The sequence below is a fragment of the Lynx canadensis genome, chromosome C1 (assembly GCF_007474595.2).
Source record: "Lynx canadensis isolate LIC74 chromosome C1, mLynCan4.pri.v2, whole genome shotgun sequence".
NCBI classification, from domain to species: domain Eukaryota; kingdom Metazoa; phylum Chordata; class Mammalia; order Carnivora; family Felidae; genus Lynx; species Lynx canadensis.
In genome coordinates, this window is record NC_044310.1 from 6820777 (window position 1) to 6847511 (window position 26735).

The window sequence follows — 26735 nt, forward strand, 5'->3', positions numbered from 1 at the left end:
CCCAGGCTATTTCTAGAACATGCCAAGAAGCTCTTTCCCCAGCAGGCTTTGCACTGGGTGTCCCCTGAGCCTGGACTGGCTTATTTTCACCCTTCAACTTGCTTAAAGACGCCTTCCCCGGGAACCTTCCCTGACAGCATAGCTGAAGCAGGTTCTGTGTCCCACACCCCCTACACCCACTCGGTCACATAGCCCGGGCTCGTTCCCATTTTCTGGAAGTGCCCTGCTGGAGTACTTGCTTACTGTCTCTCCCCAGCCAGACTTGAAGGCCAGGGCCCGCCTAGCTCACCCCGTCCTCCACAGCCCAGCACCGTGCCTAGCATGCACTTAATAGACACCACCCAGTTGGCTGAATGGAAAAATCGAGACAGCCCGTGGTGTGCAAGTTTCCCTCTCTCTCTAATACCCACGCTGATTTAGGGCCAAATGTCACCGTGTTGAAACAGACCAAAGTACCCAATCCAGTCTGCACAACCACACTGAGCCTTGACAAAGGACTTCCATTCGAGCAAGTGGAGTGCCTTGGGCCACGGTGCTCCCCAGAGGACTTCTGAAACACTCCACAGAGCTTTCAAACGGGGAGTCAGGGCTTCGGGGAGTGAAAGTCTCCCACCTCCGTCCCGTGTCCAAGGACTAGTGGTCAGTTTGCTCTCTCCTTGTGAAAGACAGCATTGAAGTACAGGGACCAGCCACTAGGTGTCACCGTGTACAAAAGAACCAGAATTCCAGTGAGTTTCCGCGCCTACCCCCTCCCCGGCTCCCCAACAGGCCCATTTGGTTCCAGCTCTTACTGTGTGTGATCCTAGGTCACAAACCACACCCCGGTCCCAGGTCCCAGAGCAAGATCTATCCATCACTCCGGGGCCAGCTCTGCCGAGGCAAGGATATGTATCTGGTTTTGCTGAGCATCCCAGGACGTAGGGGTCCTGGCTGCCCAGTGACTGGGAACCCCTTCCTCACTGTCCTTTCCTGACGGGCCAAGCTTCCACCAACAGAGATGCAGCCTCAGAACCCACAGGAGTGTATCAGTGTGAGCGTGACCATGAGCTTGAGTGAATCAATTTACACCGTCTGTTTTTACAGAATTTTGCTCTGTCCAACAACCCTACCCCTTGCATCTTGTACAGATCAATCCCATTCCGCGGTCTTCTGCCATGGTAGCCCCGCTGTCTGGGGGACCTCCCACATTCATATTATGATTACTGCGGAGGGGGGGGGGTTACACCACCCAGTCGTGGGCCCGGGGTGTCGGTGGGGCCTGAATGGGTCTCTGGGGCCAGGCTACTCCCAATTCAGCACGCTTCCCTGGCAAAGCCTCTTCTTGCTTTGGGGAAGACCGTTGTCATTTCCCCAAATTCTGGTTTTCTGGTATTCTTTGAGCTCTACTGTTGAGCTGATTCTGCCGGGCCGCTGCACAAGCGGAATGCGCCCAGGGCTGGATCTAGGGCGGAATGTAGCCACGAGCACCCTGCAATCCTAACAGACTAGAACATCACGACTGGTTCACGTGGTTCCGTCCTAAACAGAAACTGCATCAGAGGTGCCAATGTGAAGAAAATTAATAATTGAAGACAGAAAATCAGGGGCGCCTGGGGGGCTCAGTCAGTTAAGCGTCCGGCTTCGGCTCAGGTCGTGATCTCGCAGTTTGTGAGTTCGAGCCCTGCGTCGGGCTCTGTGCTGGCGGCTCGGAGCCTGGAGCCTGCTTCGGATTCTGTGTCTCCTTCTCACTCTGCCCCTCCCCCACTCATGCTCTGTCTCTCTCTCTCTCTCTCTCTCTCGAAAATAAACATTTTTAAAAAATTAAAAAAAAAAAGAAGAGAGTAAATCATAATCAGTCCCAAAACACATCCATTTCAGTCACTGATATGCTACAAGTATATTAAAGCATGTTTGGGTCTGGTGCCTATCCAAGCAAACACGCTCTTAAATTTTCATCACAAATCTGACAAGTATCAGATTAATTTCATTTGAAAATTCTTATGCTCCCCTGTAGGGATGAAGAACTGGTCTCCGTTAAAATGTGTTTGAATCACGTGAGTCTAAACCGCAACTAATTTAGACACAGTAGTTATTCAGTCCTCAGCGGTGAGAGGCAAAAGTAATGATGCTTCTCACTAATGGCCTCCCAACTAGCTCTGTAGGCGTCCCATCGTCTACAGTGCTGATACTTCCACTCTAAATCCTCAGAAAATGTCTCAGTGTCAACCGCCCAAGTCAGAGACAGACCTGCTCCCTCCCCTAAGACACTACCATTATGGAAGCTGACTAGGGAGAAGCATAGAGGGGCCAGAAAATGGAAAATGGAAAGAAACAGGAAACCATCAACTCCTCAAATGAATGGTGAGGGTGCAGGCCTGTGGCCATAGATTATGCTGCAGGTATCCACGGTTATGTAAAAAGTGGGTACGATTCCAGAAGATCACAGCTGATGGGCACAAATGCAATTCAGACACCAAGGTGCAGACGCACAGACACATTCCCCACCACACCCTGCACGTTCCTGTTGGTGCGGAGCCCGCATCTCGGTTGAAAGGAGTCTGACAGGGAGAGGACAGTGGGGCAGGGGCTCCCAGCCACTGGGAGGGATCCACACAAAGTGACAAATGTGGCCCGTGGCTTAGGCAACACTGCGTTCCGTGGGAGACATGGAGGTCACACGTCAGACAGCACGTTCCTGCCCTGCTCTGCAAGGACCTGACCTCTGGCTGCACACGGTCTCCAGCTGTGAAGCGGCTGCCGGCACTTGAGATGGGTCGTGGTGCAGGAGGAGTCCCAGAGCAGGAGGGCTGAGGGTTCTGTGCAGTAGTCAGACCCGTTCTGATAAACAGCTTTGAGAGCGGGCCTCCCTTTGACAGGCATGTGTGGCCCTCGATACAAACACAGCCACCTGCACTCATTTTTATTTATAAACTTGCAGCTCGTGCTGTTTGAACACCCACATTTATAAAACTGGAATATACATTTATACCTGGGGTGGTCTTACACCTGCCTGGAGAATAGTGGGTAACCTCAGGCTGGGCCAGCCAGCAAGAGCGTCCCTGACCCACACAAGCCACCTCTGCTCCATGGGTTCCAGCACTTGCCTTTCGTTCAACCCATTTTTTTTTTTAGGTTGTGGTACATTTTGGGGCGCCTGGGTGGCTCAGTCGGTTAAGCACCCGACTCTTGGTTTCAGCTCAGGTCACGATCTCACCATATCGTGAGTTCGAGCCCCGCATCGGCTCTGCGCTGACAGGGCGGAACCTGCTTGAGAGTCTCTGTCTCCCTCTCTCCGCCCCTCCCCGACTCGTGCTCCCTCTGTCTCTCTCAAAATAAATAAACTTTAAAAAAAAGTTGCGATATATTTTAAGTGCTTGCATTTAAAAAATGTACATTTACATTTATACAATGTTCACCTTGCATAAAATTACAATGTATCATTGCGTGATTCCCAGAACTTAACACACGATATTAATTCAGAGACTGTACACATCTTAGCCTAAGCGACAGAGCGGTAGCACAGCCCTGACGGGAAGAACCCACACGGGCTGCAGAAATGAGCCAGAATCAGGCACTGCGGGGAAGGAAGCGAGATGAGCTCCCAAGCCCGGCCCCGAGACCTGCTCCCCAGCCAGCACTGCTCTAGGGCCCGTTACCAGAAGCCCCTCCCCTGGGGTCCTTACCTGCCTCTGGAAATTAACTTCAGGCAAACAGCTGCTCAACTGCACAGGGCGGGCTGTGGCCGGGGAGAAATAGGCAGGTGCGGCCCTGTGGAAACACAGAACACGGGTCACGGGAGGAGCCGGGAGGGCCCGAAGCGGGCGCCCACGCCCCACGCTGATGGGGACCCGGCACTGGCAGGAAGCACATGGCAACGGGTTCTGTCGCAGTCCAGAAATACCTGTGTGTCTGGCCGGCCCAGGGAACCCGCACCAACGGCTCTGGGATAAGGTGCTGAGCGCAGCTAATGCCCGCCTGTCATTTCCGGCTGAAGCAGGTCACCGCGCACCCTCCTTCCTTGGGTTAGTCACCAAGTCCAACTGAGAGCTGTGCTCAGAGACGTTGTCACCGGGGTGAGTCACTCCAGGGCAGCTGATGGGCAAGTCCTGAACCTGCACGAGAAGGCGTCCCACCCACCAAACAGCCTGGGCTCCACCTGCTCTGTGCTCGGACACGCATTTACGTCTGTCCTGTGCTCGGCGAGCACCTGTAGCTGCATGTGTGAACATAAACTCACCCCCCACACAACATAAAACACAGTTGCGGGTCATTTACAACCTAGCGCCTGGCCACAGGTCTACTGGCCCCAAACACACCTCTTGCAGGAATCAAAGAACGCTGCCTTCTCCTTCTCCTCTTTTGCCCCCTGACACACAACCTCACCGTTCGGGCCCTTTGCAGGTTCCCCTGGCAGGAGCACGGCCAGAGGCAGGCGGGGGCACTGGGGAGTGGTGCCCGGCCGCTCCGGCCCGGTCACCTCCTGTGCTGTGCGCACTGACCTCGGAGTCCCTGGTTACAGGCGGACCCCCAGCTTTCAGCCCCGCTGTGAGGACAGAGATCTGAGGCCAACACTTGGAGCAACCTGTTGTAAGGGAGGTGCAGGACCTCGGGGAGCAGCGAGACCCCTCTTCCACTGTCTTTCAGCAAAGAGAGATGCTCACTAGCCCAAGGGGCTGAAGAAAACGCGTTTTCCAGAGAAAGTGAGATTTCCAAAGCCTCCCCTACAGGTAGATGCTGCTCAAACCTCTGGCCTCTAGTCTGGGTCTCTCTTCAACCAGCAATGGCCCTCGGATGGAGGACCCGTCACCCACTCCTGCCACTCCCTCCACCCTCAGACTACCCCTGCGGGAAAGGGCATCTATAGCGATTAATTCTCTTTCGTTCCTCTAGATATCAAAGCATCGAAATACCAAGGCTCCCTGGGGAAACTTCCACCCAAGTGCCCACATTCCTTCAAAAAGAGATGAGAAGACAGCCTTCTTCCACTCCTGAGGGCTTTAATTTCTTCAACTACCACAAAAGCCAATTAGCCTCCTACTGTCTGTAGGACTCGGGCCCTTCCCAGAAGCAGAGAAGAACTTTGTATCTGTGACTTTAGGGGGAAGGCATCCACAAGCTGAGGTGATGTTCCCGATGGGACCGTCCAGGGATTCACCTCCAGCTGTTCTAGCTGTCGTTTTATGATCAGGTCGATGCCCCCATTTTACAGAGGAGGAAACTGAGGCTCAAGGTTGTGGGGGCCCCTGAGCCAGGATAAGACAGTCAGCGTGCTCCAGGAGCAGAACTGTTTCCGATCAGCTGCACAGCTGAGGTTGGTCACTGCCCTTTGGGCCCTTCATTTTGCCATCTGTAAAAAGGAAATCATGGGCTCTATCTACCGTATCTTCCCTCGTTGGGTACAATGAGATCAGGGCCGGCTTCATGAGCTGAGGCCTAGAAGCCCCACCCTTGGTCTAAACCTCTGCTATCACAGTCTTGAAATGCTCACTACTTTTTGAACAAGGGGCCCTGGGGCGCCTGGGTGGCGCAGTCGGTTAAGCGTCCGACTTCAGCCAGGTCACGATCTTGCGGTCCGTGAGTTCGAGCCCCGCGTCGGGCTCTGGGCTGATGGCTCAGAGCCTGGGGCCTGTTTCCGATTCTGTGTCTCCCTCTCTCTCTGCCCCTCCCCCGTTCATGCTCTGTCTCTCTCTGTCCCAAAAATAAATAAACGTTGAACAAGGGGCCCTGCACTGGGTCCCACAAATTATAAAGATGTTCCAGAATGAGAAAAAAGATGTCAAGGTGCCTCCCAAAACTGCCAAGGCCCCTACTAACTTAAGTAGACACGACATTTAAAAATAATAGTAAATAAATAAATGTAGATATGACATAGACTCAAGAAGGATTCACTGGGGTGCCTGGGTAGCTCAGTCTGTCGAGAGTCCAACTCTTGATTTTGGTTCAGGTCGCGATCCCAGGGTCGTGGGATTGAGCCCCGTGTCGGGTGGGCTCCATGCTCTGCCTAAGATTCTCTCTCCCTCTCCCTCTGCCCCCTACCCTGCTTTCTCTCTCTAAAATAAAAAATAAGGGGCACCTGGGTGGCTCAGTCGGTTAAGCTTCCGACTTCGGCTCAGGTCATGATCTCGCGGTTCGTGGGTTCGAGCCCCACGTCAGGGTCTGTGCTGACAGCTCAGAGCCTGGAGCCTGCTTCAGATTCTGTGTCTCCCTCCCTCTCTCCCCGGCTTGCATTCTGTCTCTCTCTCTCTTTCTCAAAAATAAATATTAAAAAAATTTTTCAATAAATAAGATAATTAAATTAAATAAAAAGGAGGGTTTACTAAAACCCTTCTAGATGTGCACAGCCCCGTGTCAGGCTCCTGGAATAGGAGATGCAAAAAGTGGGGCCGTGACACTGAGCCTGCCTTCCAGGAAGTGACCGAGTGGCTAAGGAACTCACACTACACAAAGCAGACGGAAAACGACACAAACAGTAAGCAACAACGAGCCAAAGAGGTGCGTCAGGCCAAGACCCAAACACGTCCAGACTGCCAACTGCCGGTGATATACCGTGCCCAGCACTGCCCCCGCGCAGCTCAGGAGCGCCAGGAAAAGACCCAGGGCTCTGACCCGGGGTAGTAAGTGCAGAGTAAGGGAGGTGCAAAGCTCTGTGAGGGGGGACCGGCTGCCAAGAGAACCAGGGAGAGGATGAACAGGAGTTTGCTGGTGGAGAGGAAGGAGAAGGGCACTGAAGGCACCGGGATGGCCTCTGAGCAATTATTGAGCATCTACTATATGCCAGGCCCTGTGCTAGGCGCTGAAGACACACAGGTGAGCACAAGAGCTGTGATCTGCTTGTGGCAAGTGAGTGAGGAGGAGGCGGGTCTTAAGCCATACCCAGGTAAACGGCAAGGTGCCTCGAGGATGTGCATCTAGGAGCCTGACCTAGGCGGGAGGGGAGGCAGCCGAGGAAGTGACCCCTGAGCTGGCACCTGAACGGCGAGGAGGTGGGTGGGGGGCCACGCACACGTAAAGGTCCCGAAGCAGGAAAAGATTTGGTCTTTAAAAAACCCGGAGAGAGAAGGTGTCGGGTGAGAGGTGTCAAGGTGGGCTGGGACTGGACCACGTGGGTGGGTCCCGTGAGGGGTGAGGAGAGGCGGTCAAGCAGGGGGGGCTCAGGTAAGAGTCTGAGCTTCATGAGAGGGTGTGGCTGCCACGGGAAGAGAGGCCGGGGCCGAGCTGGACCAGGAGAGAGCGGGGGCTTGGGCCGGGGGGTTGTGGGGGGGTGACAGAAGGGACAGCGAGGATGGGCGGCGTGGGCACAGGCGGAACTGCAGGATGGGAGCCGTGCGAGAGCGCGGACGCCCCTGTGGCTGCAGGAAGGGGTGTGGGAGGCGAGCCTGGCCTCCAGGGGCCGGGCCGCGGAGAAGCCCCCGGGTGCTGCGGAGTAGAGCAGGCCATCCTGTAGATAAAGCTGCTACCAAAGTGACCATCTGCAGTGTTCTGGAGAAACGGCCACAACGTGGTGACCGACTGCTCTGGGAGACACTGTGCCCTGGACGGAGGGGCATCGTGCCCGAAGGTGAAGAATTAGCATCCTGCCGACTGAGCTTCCTGCCGAGTGGCCGGGGGGGGGGGGGGGGGGGGGGAGTCATTCAATCAACAAGTGTATGGAGCACCTAGTATGCATTGGGATAGATCAGTGAAAATACAGTCAAAAATCCCTACGTAGTCTGGTGAGAGAGGAGAGCAGGCAAAACAAAATAAAAATCAAATCAATGGGAAATAATACAGTGCGAACAGAAGAAGGTGACCTACAGGTGCTAAAATAGATTAAAAAAAAAAAACAAAACGGAGCTGGGGGAGGGGACCAGGAGCGTGGGGTGGCCAGGTGGGCCTTCCTGAGCAGAGCCTGGACAAGGTGACCGAGTGAGCCGTGGGAGCCCAGAGCAGAGCTGGACGGAGGCCCCGGGGTAGGATGTGCTGCAGGAACAGCAAGGAGAGCCGCGGGAAAGGAACGCACGCAAGGGGCGCAGCTCAGCGCATTAGTAGGACAGAGGAGGCCTCTGGAAAACCTGCCCTTGACCTGTAAGTAAAGGCAGTGAGTTGGAGGCATGGCCCCATCTGACTTGGGTCCGACTCAGACACGCAGAAGAGGCTGTGATGGTGGAAGCAGGGCGAGGCGTGGCGGGGATCCAGGCAACAGGAGTGGGCAGGACATCAGGAGGGCCGGCGGGTGAGGCACGCAGTGGGGGCAGGCACCGGGTGGGGACTCCCAGGCCTGGGGGCCCCTGTCCAGTAAAATGGGGAGACACAGGTGGAGGAGTTTTGGGAAAGGACCAGGGGCTGAATTTCAGACAGTTTAGAGCCTTCCCATCAATAAGCCTCAGTTTCTTTATCTGTAGAATGGGGATGATAGTGGTACCTGCCTCACAGGCTGGCTGTGAAAATGAGAGGACACATAGAGCGCAAGGCACCATACCCGGTGCACGGCAGATACTCAATAAACACGTAAGGTGATATACACGACGTAAGTGATTTTTGTTAAGCCTATTTATTTATTTTGAGAGACAGAGAAAAAGAGAGGGAGCGAGGGAGCGGCGGAGAGGGAGAGAGAGAGAAGGGGCTCGATCCCCTGACCCGTGAGATCATGACCTGAGCCAAAATCCAGAGTCACACCCTCAACCAACTGAGCCACTGGGCATCCTAGTGAGTGATATCTTTGTTAGAGAACGGGGGTGGGGGGGGGGGGGGGGGGGGGGAAGAAGACTAAACAGCAAGAATTCAAAAGTTTAAAATACCCGGCTTCCTTTCCTCCCCCTTCCCTCCCAGTTCACCCATCGGCCTCCAGAGGGCTCAAAGGAATGACGGTGCAAAGAGCTACGGGGTGGGGGGGTGGTGGTGCAAGACCCCACCTCCGTGTCCCACATGCTGCCCTGAATCACCAGGGATGCTTTAGAGCAGAGCCTCCCAACCTTGGCGTATCGAGATTCTGGAATTCTTTGTTGTGAGGGCTGTCCGGTGCATCGTGGGATACCTAGCAGCATCCCTGGGCCCTATCCACCAGATGCCGGCCACACCTCCCCCTTGGCTGTGACAACCAAAAATGTGTCCAGACACTGCCATGTGTTCCTTGGGAGGCAAAACACACCCCTGGTTGAGAGTTCCTTTAAAGAAATAGTTGACGCACATTTCAACTATGGGCCAAGTGCTGTGTTCACCCCATCCTGTACACGAGACCTTCAGTCTTCACAACAGACATCCCTATAAGGTTTTACAAATGAGGACACGGGGCTGCAGGGATCACCCAGTGATCACTCAGCCAGTCCTACTCGGTACTGGGACAGGATTCGAACCCAGATCGCCCGAGCTCTGAACCACTATGCTCCGTTGCTATGCAGGATACAAGTGAGTGGGTAAAAAGCACTCAGGGCCAAGGAGAGGGAGGGAGCACTGGGCCTGGTCTCCACACCGGGCGGCGGCTCAGACCCTCAGCGACATCAAAACTGGGGCACCAGAGAGGATTTCCACAAGCTCTGCTCTCAGTAATTAAACTGCAACCTCCCGGACTCTGGGGCCTCATTAGCAACTGCCTTAATTAATAAATTCCACATTTCAGCTTCCTCCATCCAGAGCCAGCCTCGGCGTTCTTGAACCCTGTTCCACCAGCCTGAGCAAAACAGGTCTAATGGCAGCTCTGGCGAGTCAGGGAGTTTGTGGGACGCGGCATCCTTCTTAGGGGATGATCTTGGGATGAGGAATTCGTCCTGAGGTCGCCAACCCAAGTTCAAACCTGACCCAAAGCTCCTTCCTGCTCTGTGAAGCCAGGCTATGTGGCAGAACAATAATGGTACCTATTGCTGTTGCTGGAACATTCTCTAAGGGCCAGGCACAATGTCAGTCACATTCATCACATTGTCTTGTTCAATTTTAGTCCTTGCAACAAGGCTGTGAGGTAAGAATTATTCCCATTTCATAGATAAGACAACTGTGACTCAGGGATGGTAAGTACCCTGCTCAAGGCCACCAAGCTAGTAAGTGACAGGGCCTGGATTTGAATGCATGAGTTCCTTCCATCCTATCAGCCCCTTCTGGCTCAGGAGTTGGGAGAAACATCAGCCCTTTTAACTGAAATGAAAATGAAAATCCACTTTGCAGAGAAGAAGAAAGGCAGTCACCACCCCTCCCCCAACTCCTGCTGATCGGAAAATAAGATAATGCAGCATAACAACTAAACACAGTGAATAGTCCTCGATGGGATCCTGAGAGAGGGGGGAATGGATTCATCAAGGCCATTATTGAGCAATTAGGGAAAATTTACTAGGGGGTATTGATTAGATAACGGTATTGCATCAATGGTGTGTGTGTTGAATGTGATTTTATCTCGGTTACGCTGGAAAATATCCTGGTCCTTAAGCGATACAGGCTGAGGTGTTTAAGGATGAGATGTCTCAATGCTTACCGCTTACTCCGAAATGGTTCAGGAGAAAGATGTGTGTGTGTGCGTGTGAGTGAGTGTGCACAGAGACAGTGCGTGAGCAAATATGGCTAAAAGTTAACACTGGTGAAACTAGGTAAAGGGCATAGTTCACTACTATTTCAACTTCTCTGCAGATTGGAAATCAAGATTACAAGGTTGGGAAAACGCTGGAAAGCCACGAGGAAATGGTAAGGCAAGGCGGTCGGAGGGCCCCCCCCAGTGCCCTGGGAAGGCCCCCTGATGTGCCCAGAGCTGCGTGTGGCCCCACCCGCTGCTGTGGGGAACGGCTCTGAGGCCCCAGTACAGATGAGCCTGCTCCTATCTGGCCGCAGGCCCATGGGAGCAGGAATGATTCTGAATTCTTGAAGTTCACCCTCCAAACACCTCCAAACACCCGCCCTTCAGCCAACGCGGCTGCCGCATCCTGTACCAGATGCAGACCGCTCTGATGAAGACCCTTCGGTGAAGGTTCCTGCGGCATTAAAATCGAATCCACGTAACTCGATTCAAAACAACCCAACAACAAACAGAGCGCAGACACCCCGCCCAGCTGTCCTGAGGACCATGGTGAAGGCATCAAACTGCATCAAAGCACAGTTAGGCTGGGAAGGCAGCCCAGGAGGGCCTCGGAAGCACCAGGAGGGCCTCGGGGGGTGTGGGGGTGCTTCCTCCCTCCATGATGACTCCCCCTCAGAGCTCCGCCTGCGGGCCACTCACACGTGGCACCTGCGGGCATGTCGTATAAACCAAAAGGACTTTGGGACAGGCCCAGACCTGTCCCAAGAGAGCTCCCCGGAGACCTGCATGCTGGACAGGAGGTGAGAAGCAAGGGCCCCCTCCACTCTGCCCTTGGGCCGCGGCAGGTGGTTGATGGGGGGGGGGGGCAGCGGGGGTCCTCGGTCGGGGGCATCTGGCCATGTCTGGAGATGGTTCTGATCGTCATGTCATAACTGGGAGGATCCTGGTGGGTAGGGGCCAGGGATGATGCCGAACACCCTAGGATGCCCGTGGCAGCCCCCCACAAGGCACTCTCGAGCCCCCACGTCCACTCAGGGCCACCCAGGAGTTATCAGCCTCACCGGGCCCCTTCGACACCTCTGGGCCTCAGCAGCCGCCGGTCCCTTGGCCCGGAATGCCCTTTCCGGAAGAGTGCTGTTCTCTGCTCTGGGCTGCCCTGAGGCCTGTGTTTGCACACCTGCCCAGGTTTCTCAGCTCACAGCGCCGCCTGTCGCCGCCCCCAGCACAGCCCCCCCGCTGTCCCCACCTCCAGACTGGAAGCGGCCTTCTACAGAGACATTACAATGAACCCACACGTCTCACCACACATAATTCTTTTGCAACTCACAGAAGGGGCTGATGCTTTTTCTTCAGTCTCCAGTATTTCCGTGGACCCTCGAAGAGCCTGCAGGCTGAGGGCTGTGTGCTGAAGAGTCTGGACGGATTCAATGGTGCCGCCCGGGATTCACTTGGGAACCGCAAAGGAGGCCCCAGCCTCAAGGCCCTCACCTCGGGGAATCTGAGACATGGAGGGATGGAAGGGGCCTGTGTGTATATGCCATAGAATGTTGGTGTGACTGCACTGATATAAGGCATCCGTTTAGAAATTCTGGCTTAAAAATGTCTCCTATGTTTCGGCCTGATTGATTAAAAAAAAAAAAAAAGTTACTCAGAGACTGCGGTCTCTTCAAGTCCTGCGCCCAGTGAAACCCCCCTTTTTATGGCTAAGAAAGAGTACCTGGCAGGCCTGCTCTGACAGCCTCTCGAGGTTCAGCTGAGAACAATGCAAACAGGAAGGGAATGCGGGGCCACAACCCCAGGAAGTTTCTGCAGCTGCAGGGGGGACACTCCTCAGTCACTAGGCTGTGGTTCTGACCCAGGGATATGCAGGTGGTGGTGGTGGTTTTCTCTTCGCACAATAGGGGAATGAGGACAGAAGGGAAAAGGCATCTTTTGACCTAATTTTAAAAGATTCTTTTTTCTTCCCAGAGAACAGCTGGAGCCCTGAAACCTGGCCAAGCCGGAGCCGGAGACCTGAAGTCAGGAACCAGAGCGCCTACAAAACCTCGCTCCGGATCTTCCTCTGATTCAGTCAGATTCGTGACCCTCGGCCTCCGGCAGGTTCCAGGGGGTGGGTAATGTCTATTTATAAGTGAACGTAGGAGCTGGAAGCTTCAGTTCTCACACGGGTGCGGGCACACTCGCCCCGCTCCTGGGCACCAGGTCTCCCAGGCCGGATGACCCTCACTGCGGGCCGAGCACCTGGCAGTGTTGGAAGCCGCCCCCTGCAAGCTGCCGACGGAAGGCAGGACCCTTCTTCTCTCCTGTGACCTTGATCAACATCTCAGGTGCCCCCCCGCCCCCGCTTGCTGACCACGCTGCCCCCCTTCACCCGGGGAAAGCTCACTTTGCATGGCCGGTCAGTCTTCTGAGGGACAGAGCTGGGGCCTGGCAGGGAGGCTTCACGGCCCTCGTGTCAACCGCCAGAGAAGGAGGCCAGGATTTCAACCCATGGAAGCCCCGTCAACCTCGCGGCCCACAGCTATGTCGATTTTTGCAGAGTCACCATTTTAAATATTTAATTAAGTTGGGAAATTTTCAACTTTAAAATTAAAAAAAAAAAATAGTTTATTTTTGACACACACAGAGAGAGAGAGAGAGAGAGAGAGAGAGAGAGAGAGAGAGAGCGAGCATGAGCGGGGGAGGGGCAGAGAGAGAGGGAGACACAGAATCCAAAGCAGGCTCCAGGCTCCGAGCTGCCAGCGCAGAGCCCGGCGCGGGGCTCGAACTCACAGACCGTGAGATCATGACCTGAGCCAAAGTCAGATGCTCAACCGACTGAGCCACCCAGGCGCCCCCCCCCCCCAAATTTTTTTAAATAGAAAGCGAAAAACTGACAGTGCTGTTTATTTATCAAGAGCTTCATAGGGTCCCCTTGCGCAGAAACGTATGGGCACGTTTATGCCCCCCTCGTTAGGGTAGGGACAAGCCTTGTTCTAAGAGGCAGGCCCGAGCATGGCCCCGGCTGCCCTCTCCCTCCCCGGGGCGCCGCCCTCTCCCACTCTGCTCCCTTTGCCTCCGCTCTCCATCCCTTCCCTCCATTAAAGTCTCTTATAATTGGTTCAAATAAATCAGCTTCCTGAATGAGTTCACTGCATCCCCTCTGAATCCCAGGGCCAGGAAGGCCTCCAACTTCCTGTTGGGAGAATTAGGTCATTAAATCAATGGGGTTGGCCTGCAGGACGAGGGCTCAGTCCCCCTAGTTGTGCCCCCAGAGGCGGCAGGCTGGCAGCCTCCTGGCTTCCAGAGCCGGCCCCCTCCTCACCGCCCAGCTCTGGAGATGACTATCCTCGGGATCTAGCTGGCAGGCTCCGGGCATGGCCTCCTGGGTGGAAATTCTTCCTATAAACTCTCCCGAAAATAAGGTTGAGGATCACTGCCTCCTCTTTCCTGTAGGTTTTCCACATAGGTGTGTGCTCATTTGCATAAAGTATAGGTATGTTTGTTTGCCTCAAAACCATGCACATACCATTGCTACAAATTGCAAGGGTTCATGATACCCACACATCCCGGGAGCCACTCTGTTTGTTTGGATAACTGCTGCTCTATTCCGCAGGCGGTGACCTTCCCTCTCCTTTCCCCCCCCCCGGCTACCTCTGAACAATAAAATAATCCAAGGAAGGAGGAAGCCTCCCCACAAGAGGCTGCTGAGACTCAGTTTCCTCCCTCTCTAAATGCTGGACAAGCTGATACTCAAAAAAACAAAAATATTTTAAACAAAGACAACTCCAGAATCCACATGCGTTTATTCCATCAACTCGCCGGGGAGTGTGTGTGGGGGTGGGGGGTGGGGGAGTGGGGGGGGTGGGGGGGTGCAATATGAAGATAAGGACTTCAAGTGGGCCACAAAACTCCAGCCTGAGGGCAACCACGGAGAGGCAAGGCATTTCCAGGGAAAATACAGGCGCTCCCAGGAGGTGGGAAGACAAACCACCTAACGCAACAGGAATCCACCCACAGTCACCTAGAGGGTTTGCTCAGGGCCAAGGCCACCATGGAGAAGCTCAGAAGAGTGGACCGAAATGGATCGGAGGCTGCTGGGGTCCACGTTTCTGAAAAAGAAACTGTCCCCATTCCCAACGGGTGTAGGCATCAACGCCCAGACCAGGCACACCCAGATAATCCGGTTTAGCAGCCAAATCCCCATCATCCGTTTGTAATGACACCCTTCGTTCCCAAAGCCACAAAACCATTAGTCACCAAGCCATGGACGAGGAGCAGAAGCTCCCAGCAAAACTGGCTCGTTACCACTCCCCTGGCAAAAAGGCTCCTGGTTTTACAGGCCAGCTTACTCACCTAAGACCGTCACGTTTCGTAAAATGAAACACAAGACTCTTTTACAAGCCCACAGCCACATAACGCAAGCAGAAGCTGACCTCTTGAAAAACTCTCGGCTGAGAAGAAAAAGCTTCTCTCAAGTTTCGCTGAGAGAAAGGTTAATGATGCTACGTACTCATTTGACGGTATCCCCGAGGATTAAGGCTTTCAGTCTCAGAGAACGAAACTTCCTTGCAAATTTACTTGGAGCAATGTAGAAACGAAACAAGAATACAGGCACCCGTGCACGCTGCTGCCCACCTGCTTCTAGAATCACATAAGCCTGCCAGAAAGATCCTAGGTCATAAAAACTTCCAAGTCCAGAAAAGAATAACTCACCTAAAAGGGAGGATCCTAAGAGAAAGAGAAACAGACAACTGTGCATCCTGGAAAAGAAGGGCAAAGAAGCCAGAAATCCAGGACGATAACCCAGGAGAGCCAGGCAAAGCCAAGGGAACCGAACCAAAATAGATTCCAGATGGAACAAAGTTGGGGGTTTTTTCTCCTCACCTTTTTCTGGTGAAAAGTTTCAAAAAAGCTGAAAGAAATAGTACAGGGAACATCCCAAAACCTGCCCCGAGAGACACCGCTCGTTACCATTCGCCACGTTTGTTTCATGCTTCTCCGTGTTGTGGGTATACAGGGATGGTCTTCCTGAGCCATTTGAAAGTAAGTTGCAGATATCACGACACTTTGCTAAATGTCTCATGGCTGTCTCCTAAGGCCATCCTCCTACATATAACCAGGACCCAGGAACCCCCAAGGAACATTATTTGCACCCCCAAGGAACATAATATCGACCCAGTAGTATTCTCTCATGCACACCCATGTTCCAGTTTCCTCGGCTCCCCTGACCCTCACTTTGGCCATCACTGTTTTTCTTCCTTCCTTCCCGCTTTCTTTCCTCCTTCTTTCCTTCCAAGATTTTATTATTTATTTATTTTAAATAAATTTATTTGTTTTGAGAAAGAGAGAGAGAGAACATGAGCAAGGGAGGGACAGAGAGAGACAGAGAGAAAGAGAGAGAGAGAGGGAGGGAGAGAGAGAATCCCAAGCAGGCTCCTCGCTGCCAGTGCAGAGCCCAATGAGGGGCTCGAACTCACGAACCGCAAGATCATGACCTGAGCTGAAATCAAGAATTGGACGCTCAACCGACTGAGCCACCCAGCCACGCCCTCAAGATTTTATTTTTAAGTCATCTCTACACCCAGTGTGGGGATCAAACTCACAACTTCAAGATCAAGAGCTGTGCGCTCCACCAACTGAGCCGGCCAGGTGCCCTGGCTGGCACTGGTTTTCCATCCAGGATCCAATGGAGGAATCACAGGTGCATCTGATGCCCTGCTCTTTCAACTCCCTTCGCCTGAAATGGTTCACCAGCTTCTCCTTGTCTGTCATGCCATGAACATTGTTTAGAGTCCAGGAAATGTTGTCTTTAGGACATCCCACAATCTGGATTTGCCCAACTGTTCCCTAGAATTAGAATAAAGCTAACCGTTTGGCAAGAAGCTATCAGAGCCGATGTTGCCAGTGCTCTACTGGAGGCACACAATGCCGGCTTGCCCCGTTTCTGGTGCCTCTGGGTTTGATCCACTGGCCATGGAGCAAAGCTTTAAATATCTAAAATAGAGAGTAGGCATATTGTGTGAAAACACGGGAAAAGAAAACGGTGAGAGAAGAAAATAATATTAAATGAAACCTAAACATTATAAAAGATTTGAAAATTCGATCATACAAAAATCAAAACTCTGCATAGAAAGATATAATCAAGAGAATAATGACAAATTGTTGAAATATGTGTAATTATTCTTTTGATTATTTAGTCCAGCCACAGGACAAACTTTTTTAATATATAAAGAACACCTGTAGACCAATAATAAAAGACTGCCAACTCAAGAAAGAAATGGGCAAACAATATAACACGTTGTTCATAAATGGCCCTTAAAGCTATGAAATGAAAAAGTCCTTTCTTTCCTCATAAGGAAAACGCAAATTAAAATTATAATGATATACCACCTCTTGGGGCGCCTGGGTGGCTCAGTTGGTTAAGCATCCGACTTCGGCTCAGGTCATGATCTCACGGTTCGTGAGTTCGAGCCCCACGTTGGGCTCTGTGCTGACAGCTCAGAGCCTGGAGCCTGCTTTGGATTCTGTGTCTCCTCTCTCTCTGCCCCTCCCCTGCTCATGCTCTGTCTTTCTCTGTCTCTCAATAATAAATAAATGTTAAAAAAAAATTTTTTTTTAATGATATACCACCTCTAACTTATCAGGTTAGGAACAATCAAAAAAGTTTGACAACGTCTGCCACGGGATGGGGGAAATGGGTATTCTTGTACAATTTTAATGGGCATATAAAATGTTACCGTCTCCGTGGAGGGCATCTGTCAATACTGAAAATCTGATCAGATGCACCCTTTGCTCTAGCAACTCAGCTAGAACTTGTCCTCTGGACACCCTTAGACAAACCCATAAAAATATGTGTATAAGAATATTCCCTGGGGTGCCTGGGGGGCTCAGTCAGTTAAGCATTGACTTCAGCTCAGGTCATGAACTTGTGGTTCATGGGTTCGAGCCCCGCATCAGGCTCTGTGCTGATAGCTCAGAGCCTAGAGCCTGCTTCAGATTCTGTGTCTCCCTCTCTCTCTGCCCCTCCGCTGCTAGTGCGCTCTCTCTCTCTCGAAAATAAACAAAGCTTAAAAACAACTTAAAAAAAAAAAAAGAATATTCCTTGTTGGGGCACCTGGGTGGCTCAGTCGGTTGAACATGACTTTGGCTCAGGTCATGATCTCGCAGTTCGTGAGTTTGAGCCCCACATTGGGCTCTCTGCTGTCAGTCTGTCAATGCAGAGCCCGCTTTGGATCCTCTGTCCTCCTCTCTTCGCCCCTTCCCCCACTTGCACTCTCCCAGAAATAAGTAAATATTAAAAAAAAAAAAAGATATTCCTTGTTAATAGTAACAAAAGACAGAAAACGTAAATGCTCACCAATAGGAGACCGGTTTTAAGAAATTAAAATACGACCAATCAGAAGAATGCCACGGAACCATTAAAATGGGTGATAGTTCTCAATGACCTTAGACAAGTAATTTAACTTCTCTGTGCCTCAGTTTACTCGTCTGCAAAACTGTGGACAATAACAGTACTTAGTTCACAGGATTTCTGTGAGGAGTGAATGAGTAATATAAGTAAGGCCCTTTTAACAATATGTAGCACACATGGGGCGCCTGGCTGGCTCGGCTGGTCGAGCATGAGACTCCTGATCTTAGGCTTGGGCAGATAGATAGAGCAACATTCAGCACACAGGTAGTGCTTGAGAGGTAGCAGCGTGATGTAACGATGATGGTGTGGGTATAGAATGAGTTCCGGTACTTTTTTTTTGAAGTTTTTATTTATTTATTTTTTTTTAATTTTTTTTCAACGTTTATTTATTTTTGGGACAGAGAGAGACAGAGCATGAACGGGGGAGGGGCAGAGAGAGAGGGAGACACAGAATCGGAAACAGGCTCCAGGCTCCGAGCCATCAGCCCAGAGCCCGACGCGGGGCTCGAACTCACGGACCGCGAGATCGTGACCTGGCTGAAGTCGGACGCTTAACCGACTGCGCCACCCAGGCGCCCCATGAAGTTTTTATTTATTTATTCCTTTAAGTAATCTCTACACCCAGTGCGGGGCTCGAACTCACGACCAAGAGATCAAGACTTGCACGCTCTTCCGACTGAGCCGGCCAGGTGCCCCAGTCGCAGGATTTAGTGTGGAGTAAGGTGCAGAATGCTGTGCATCACAGTGGGAAAAACCAGGGCCTGTCAGGCATGTGTGTGATCACACGTGCACGTGGTACGTTCGTACACGTGTAGAGTGTCTCTGGTTAAGATGCACAGGACACTGGCTGACACTGGTCTCTTCTGGGGCTGGGACTCCAGGCGGGAAGGCGGACTAGGCTTTCACCACAGAGGCTTCTGAATTCTGTACTCTGTCTAGATTACCCAGTCCAAAAGAAGTGAGTGATATTCTGTTAAAGGAAGTGAAATGGGGTCGAAAGAGGACAATAAAAGACAGCTCTTCCTCTGGGTGGTCCGGCTGGCCCGGGAAGTACCTGGTGTTGAGCATCCGAGCTCCCCTGTCCCAGCTGTCAGGCCTCACAAACCTCTTCTCTCCCTCGGAGACCGAAGGCGGGGGCCACCACCTCCGCGAACGTGAGGCGAGGGGCACGAGGGATAAAGGACTTCTGCCAGACTCTGCTCTACCGTAAGCTCCAGAAGGCTGCTCCGTGCGGGAGAGCAGAGCCAGGCCCCTGGAGAGACACCCCACAGCCGGCCTCCGGGCTTAGAGGCCCCACCGTGTCCTCCTAAAAACCACTGCTCCCCATCTTCCTGCAACGCCGGTGGTCGCCCAGAGGAATGCCACGTGCCTGAAGAGGCCACCGGGCAGTGCCCACAGCGGGACGGACCGGGGAGGGGGGGGGGGAGGGGGTGACACACCCTCTGCCTCAGTCAGGAAGCTGAACGCACGCTCAGCGATGGCACTCACATGGGTCTGAGACCACTGCCTCCCCGAGCTGACCTTGGCAGTTTCCCTTCCACCTTTTGCTCTGACCTTTGTAAATAAGACTGTAGAGGCGCCTGGGGGGGGGGCTCAGTCGATTAAGCGTCCAACTTGGGCTCAGGTCATGATCTCACGATGTGTGAGTTCAAGCCTCACACCGGGCTCTCTGCGGTCGGTGCAGAGCCTGCTTTGGATCCTCTGTCCCCCTCTCTCTGCCCCTCCCCTGCTCTCTCTCTCTCTCTCTCTCTCAAAATAAATAAATAAACTAAAAAACAAACAAACAAACAAACAAACAAACAAACATTGGATCATTCAGGGGCTCGGAACTACCACTTTACCGACTTAAAATCCCCCAGTCATCTTGGTAGTATTCACATCTTCATGGCTACAAATCAGCCTTCTTCCACTCCCCATCCCTACCCCCACCTGAGAAACAAAATTACAAAGTGAAAATCATTCAAATGTTTTCTACCTGAAGAAAAGAGAAGAAACCTAGAAGGCCCAAAACGTGTTTCAGTTCGTATTCCCGCAGCAGAAGAACACTCTGTGGGGGATGATGGCGGGGAGGAGTCTGTGGGAAGCCGGGGCAGCCCGGGGCAGGGGGCCGTGGGGCCCTGGTCTGGGCAGGGGCCGGGGGTGGCGGGTGTCAGGGCTAACCCACGTCCTCGGGAATGGGGTCTCTGGTTTGCCTGATGATTTAGTGGGAAGAACCAGGGTGGGGCCCCCACCACGAAAGGTGTCTGAACCCAGGGGGATCCTGATCCCCACAGGAAGCCCTGCCTGCAGAATCCAGGACTGCGGGATGACGAGGCGGTGACTTCATCTGTCTTGGAGCTGTTATTCAGCTCAGGGGCATGGACCACAGGGTTCCAGCAGCAGGAAACATGTGGGTGGGACACGCAGGAGATACTCAGGCCTGAAAAAACCTTAATTGGAGCTGGTCTCCAAAAGCCTCCCACCCAGCTCTCCACGTGGGAGGGGACATGGAAGCGGGTCACATTCCCCAGCTGAACCAGTGTCACTGTGGGCTCCAAGCACGCTTAAAGAGGTCGGGGAGGGGGCCGGGGGGTGGTTTGAGCGACCAGGCCTCCTCGCCAGCCATTTCCTCCTGATCCGACAGCGAGTGATTAGGAGCCCCGGACTGAACGGGCAGCTGATTAGCTCCAGGAAGGCAGGGACAGGTCAGGGTCTGGGTGAAAGTAACATCACCCGGGAGTATGCTGTCCTGGGTCCTCCTCCCACTCTGGATATGGGCAGATGCCTCTGTCAGCCCTTTGCCCTCTCCACCCCAGCCCTGCCGGAGGGACAGAGGAAGAACACTGTGTGCTTTCCCATGACCTGCGGGGCCTCCCTGACCTCGTTCTTTGAAGGGATCCTGAGGCCTGAAGCTGGCAAGACTTAGGGAAGAAATAAGCCTCCGGCCCCACTCTGCATATACTGACCCCACACAGGTGACCGCAGGTATCAGTTCCCTCAGGAGCCCTGCGGGCCTGCTGGAGAGCTCCAAACCCCTGGCCCCGTAGCCCACCGGCCGTCAGAAGCCTGCTTTCCAAAGTTGGCAGAAGGACACCCACAGGCAGGGAGAGAATTCTGGAGAGACAAGGTCTGGTGGTCTTTCTTAAGAAACGCACCAGATTGGTGGCATAAATTCAAAACCTTTGGGAGGAACCTACGATCCTTCCTCCCTGACTTGAACTCAAGTAACAAAGGGTTACGGCTTTAAGTGGAAATGAGTTCATACTGCCACATCAAGTGCAGCTTTTGTGAAGTATGACACAGGAGGGCTCTATTCTATTAACTCTTTTTTTTTTTTTTTTTCCTGTTAATTCTTCTCTTGCTCTTCTGGGAAGACAAACACAGTCCTCTGTCTTAATGCCCACTAGGGCAGGTGCCTATGGGAGCTAACACGTACACCTGGAAATTATATCCTGACTCTTCCCCCGAGCGTTCAAAACACTCACCAACACGTTCTTCTTCTTCTTCTTTTTAAGCGTTTATTTATATTTGAAAAAGAGAGAGACAGAGCATGAGCAGGGTAGGGGAAGAGAGAGGGAGACACAGAATCCGAAGCAGGCTCCAGGCTCTGAGCTGTCAGCACAGAGCCCGACGCAAGGCTCAAACCCATGAGCTGTGGGATCATGACCTGAGCTGAAGTCAGACGCTCAACCGACTGAGCTACCCAGGCGCCCCCAACACGTTCTTTCTTGATTCACAGGACTCCAACTAGATAATAAGCCTCTTGGCCTTACACTATAAGCTTTGATGCGGAAGAACTATTTTTACCCTGCCTACCACAGTATTCCCAGTGCCTACCATGGGACCCAGATCATAATAAAAGCTCAATAAATATTTATTAATTGAATCAGTGAATCATCAGAAGGAAAGAGGGTAGGAAGGAAGGACGAATGGAAGACAGCCATCACTTCTTGGTATCTCTGTGTTCTTGGCTCATCTCATAAAGACATCATAGCCAGGATTAGAAACCAAGCCCTTTAACCCCCTTCTCTGCCTTGCCATCAGCAGCCCTCGATTGTGCCGCGATGCACCGTGTACAGACCTGCTTATAGAAGCTTATACGATACAACACAACCAGGAAAAATGGAGAAACATTCATGACCCTCAGTCCCTAAGAAACCAGGACCGATGCTTTGGTCTGGCCGTGCCCACCATTGGAAGGACACCTCTCCCTCTGTGGACTGTTGTCTTCCCCTTTTAACGAGGCTTCCTGGAGGATCAGGAACTAATAGGTCTTTAATAACCAAGTGTAACAGCAATTGGTGCTCGGTGCCCTTTCATAAAAGAAGTTCAAAAGCACTTTGGCTCAAACATCACAATGCCCCTGGGAGCTATGAAGGTATAAGTATCATTATCCCCATTTACAGTTGGGGAAAGTAAGGCAAAGGGAGGTTAATTAGCTTGCCCAAGGTCAGATGAGACAGAGAAAGGGCGTAGGATTCAAACTCTTTGCAGCAGCCAGTGAGCTAACTCTGGCCACCCTAACAGTCACCCACGCTGGGCTGAAGAGATTTTTTTTTTTTTTCCTTCTCTGTTGTTTCTGCTGAGAAGCAGTATCTCACATGGGGCTTTGAGCTTGTGCTCAGAAGACACACTGCCTGGGTTTGAATCCCGACTCTGTTCCCGATTAGCTTGATCTCCAGCAAGTTACTTAACGCTTCCGGGCCTCAGCTCCTGAGTATGTCAAATGGTACTAAGCGCGTTATCTCAGAAAGTAGGCTGAGGGTTAAGTGAGACAGTGGACGTAGGACGGCACTTCCATCCATTTCCTAAATGAGCACGTGTCACTCTCGTTGAAAAAAAAAAAAAGTGACTTGGGAAAAGGGTTGTACCCACTCTGGGTTTAGTTTTTACAAGGCTACAGATGACGTATGACTAACAGGCATTTTGGATTCTGCCAATAAAATGTCCCAGGAGCCTGAAAGTGACTTGCAACACCAAGTTTGGATTCCCCCTACTAACTCGTGTTGACCTCTCAAGGTTAGCGGAGCAAGTGGCACTGTGAACACCACCTGACAAGGGGGGGATGCCCGAGTGAGGGTCTGAAAAGCCGCCACAGCACCCAGGCTAAAGAGGCCAGCTCCGGATTCCTGGCGAGCTGGACCCCTGGGTTTTAAATGCCATTTCTGAGTGTCCTGCTAAGCTTCCCAACTCCACTCAGCCCAGACCAAAGACGGCCAAGGCTTTCTAGGTACCACCGCGTTCCCGATCAAGTGATCAAACAGGAGGCGTCAGAGGTGACAGTGTGGCTGACCCTCTACAGAGGGCCTGGTGATCCTCAGCGGGGACTGGAAGAGAAGGGTGGAGGGGTGGGGGGCGGGGGAGGAAAGCTACCCGGTCAATCCCCGTATACCCCCAACAAAGACGCTGTGACACATATGTGTGTGGCAAAGCTCCAATGTTACTTTAGTGACACTACCAACATAAGAAGCTCTAACTCATGCAGACAGGAGCAGAGGACACAGGCCATGGCGCTATACAGGGCAAGATGCTAAGGGCTGGCGATGCTCATTCATTCAATTCAAGAAACTGAGAACCCTCGATCTCAGGGGGAAAAGAAGGCTCACCGGAATGTGCAGGACACAGAGACACACATCTGGGCCTTCATTAATCTTGGCGATGGCTCCCACGTCCCCTGGGGACCTAGGCCAGAGACATGAGGAACCTGATGGGAAGAAACTCAACACTACGAGCCTGCTGGCCTCCAAAAGCCTTCCCAGGACGAGGAGAGCCGATTCACTGGTCTCCTAGCTCGGATGGATTCCCACTGTGCAGAATCGAGGAGTAAAATCCAAACTCCTCACCGTGGCCGCAGATCCGGCCCCTATCAACTCCTCACTCACCACATTCCAGTCCCACTGGGCTTGTGACTCCTGCTGTCCTCTCTGCCCGTCATCTGGGTCCCCATTCAAAGTCACCTCCTGAGAGCTAGCTAGAGCCCCTGACCCTTATCCCGGTTATCTCCATCTTAGTGCCCTGTTTCATTCGCCCTGTATCTCTTTTCACCATCCCGCGTGATCTGGTCCACCTCTGCCCGTCTCTCCCGCCAGAATACAAACTCCGTTGGACCACGCATCTTGGCCGTCTTGTTCTTGGCTGTATCCCCAGCACCCACAACAGTGCCTGGCACATAATAGCTGTTCGATAAGTCATTCAGTTTAACAAATGTTTACTGCGTGCCTACAAAGTTTAGGCACTGGACTACAACAGTAAATCAAAAAAAAAAAAAAAAGGGGCAAAATCTCTACCCGAAAAGAGCTTAAATTCTGGTGGCAGATAAGAAACAGATAAATAAATAACAGTGAACTAGTAACCACTACTTCAAGCGCATACAAGTGCTCAGTGCTGTTCTAAGCATCTTATAGGTATTACACCCTGGGGCGTCTGGGTGGCTCAGTTGGTTAAGTGTCTGACTCTTGATTTCAGCTCAGGTCATAATCTCATGGTTCGTGGGTTCGAGTCCCACATCTGGCCCTGCACTAACGGTGTGGAGCCTGCTTGGGATCCTCTCTCTCTGCCTCTCCCCCACTCGTGCTCTCTCTCTCAAAAAATAAATAAATAAACTCTAAAAAAACCCACAGCGTGGGGGGGGGGGGCGGAGGGGCACTTGGGTGGCTCGGTCGATTAAGCGTCTGACTTCAGCTCACGTCATGATCTCACAGTTTGTGAGTTCAAACCCGACCTTGGGCCCTGCGCTGACAGCTCAGAGCGTGGAGCCTGCTTCAGATTCGGTGTCTCCCTCTCCCTCTGCCCCTCGCCGCTCGCACTCTGTCTCTCTCTCTCTAAAAAATAAACATTAAAAGAAAGTTTTTAATAAAATTAAATTAAAAATTAAAAAAAAAAAACCACAATAGGTATTACCTGATTTAATGCTCCCAACAACTCCCTGAAGTATTATTATTTTACAGATGGGGAAACTGAGGCACAGAGAGGTTACATTACTTGCTGAAGATCACGCAGCTCATGATGAAAGAAACCAAGATCCAAACCCAGATAGTCTCGGTACAAAGTCCATGGTCTAATTAAGAGCTACACTTCATATCTGCTGGGTGGCAAATAACTACTCAGTCAGCACCCTCCACAGCTGTTCTCTGTAGGCAGGGCTGGAGAGAGAGCGGATCCATCAGGGAAGGGCTGCCCTGTTCTGTGAGCTCAGTGACATAGACACTGCTGGCCATACCCCTTTCCTGCACCCTGGATGAGGAGGGATCTGCAAGGAAGTGTGGTCTGATGTCAAGACAGGGACAGGGTTCCCGGGTCCCGGTTTTAGGTGCTGGGACACCCAGGCAAGTCAACCGATACTGCATGAGTTTACTTTTTGTGCAGGACACTGATCTTGACGTGGTGAGGGATGCAAAGATGAATCCCCTGGAGATCCTGGCCTCAGAAAGCTTAGAGTCACGCAGGTACCCTTGGAACCGAAACAGGTAGGAAGTGACGGGTACCATTAAAAAATGTACAAACTGCTATGGGATTTCAAGAGTTACTTAGCCTCTAGGGGCCATAGATACCCAACCAGGAAAGGCGGGGGGGGGGGGGCAAGGGGCGGGGGGGGGGGGTGCGCTGGCCTACACAACTCCCAAGGTCCTCTAGCTCGGACATGTTCTGACAGCACAGATTTGGATGGGCAAAGAGATCAAGTTTTATTCTGGTTAACAGTTCAAGTGCATGGCCACTGAGTTGTTCTCGCAACTGAGACTGAGAACAGTCCCAGTCTCCCTGAGCAACATTTTACAGCACCAGCAAGGTAATAATAATGCTCCCATTTAAATAGTGCAGCCCGAGACGGGAACGAAGCCCACTGGTGGAGCCCCCTCCACCTCTGTTGTTTTATTTTTCAATTAAAAAAATTTTTTCTTTTCATGTTTATTTTTGAGAGAGAAAGAGACAGAGTGTGAGCAGGGGAGGGGCAGAGAAAGAGGGAGACACAGAATCCAAAGCAGGCTCCAGGCTCTGAGCTGTCGGCACAGGGCCCGATGCGGGGCTCGAACTCACGGACCGCGAGATCATGACCTGAGCCGATGTCGGACGCTCAACCGACTGAGCCCCCCAGGCGCCCCTCTAACTGGTTTTTAAACCCACAAATCCTCTTCCGTCAAGAAGGGGGTGATCCCTCTGTGAGCATGTCGCTGTAATGTGGAGAACACTCCCTCTCCACCCGGTTCACGTCTGTATCCCTGGAGTCTTAGCGCAGTACCTGGCTCACGACAGGTGCTGAGTAAGGTTTGCTGAGCCAGACCTGAGTATAATCCAAAACTTATCTGCTAGGCATGGGAATCTGAACTGGCGTTCCCTGAAGTTTTGCTTTATAGCTCTCAGCTCTCCTGCGGGAGGGGGAGGGAGGAGACTGATTTCACCCCTTCACTTTTACTGCTACCATCCTGGTCCTCCAAGCCCCCATCATCTCTCGCCCGGAAGCTGCAGGAGTCTACCCCCTGACCAGTATCCCTGCTTCTGCCTTTGCACCTCACAATCCGATGTCTACACAGCAGCCAGAGCAATCTTGGAAAACTTAGATCTTATCAGCTCTCTGCTGAAAATCCTCTAATAGCTTCTAACTGCGCTTGGAATAAAATCCAAACTGGTTCTTCATAGCACTCAGCACCACTGAAATGATTTTGTCTGCTTATTTGTTTACTCCTCCCTCTTTAGAACGTCAGCTATGGGAGGGCGGGGGCTATGTCTACGTGCACCCCTGTAGCCCCACCGTTTGTCATGGTGCCTGTCACATAGGGAGCACTCACTGCTGAACAGACGAATCTCCATCCTACAGAGGCAACTTGCATTTACAAGGCCCACTAACTCCATCAGGAAACCATGAAACTCACACTGACATTCAACAGCTTGCACCTTTTTTTTTTTTTTTTTAAT

General features: G+C 52.3%; 1 protein-coding gene across 3 annotated transcripts in view; it reads right to left on the reverse strand.

Moving 5' to 3' along the window:
- The window catches only part of CTNNBIP1 (catenin beta interacting protein 1), a 52782-nt gene that overhangs the window by 24685 nt on the left and 1362 nt on the right, over window positions 1–26735 (reverse strand). For 2 of the 3 annotated variants that reach the window (XM_030325548.2, XM_030325546.2), the window contains exons 1-2: window positions 3881–5488; window positions 3663–3747 (exon numbers count right to left, since the gene is read on the reverse strand). The gene's annotated coding sequence lies outside the window, so the exon portion shown is untranslated. Of the gene's footprint in view, window positions 1–3662; window positions 3748–3880; window positions 5489–26735 lie in introns of those variants that run through there. The other variant, XM_030325547.1, reaches the window with a different exon arrangement.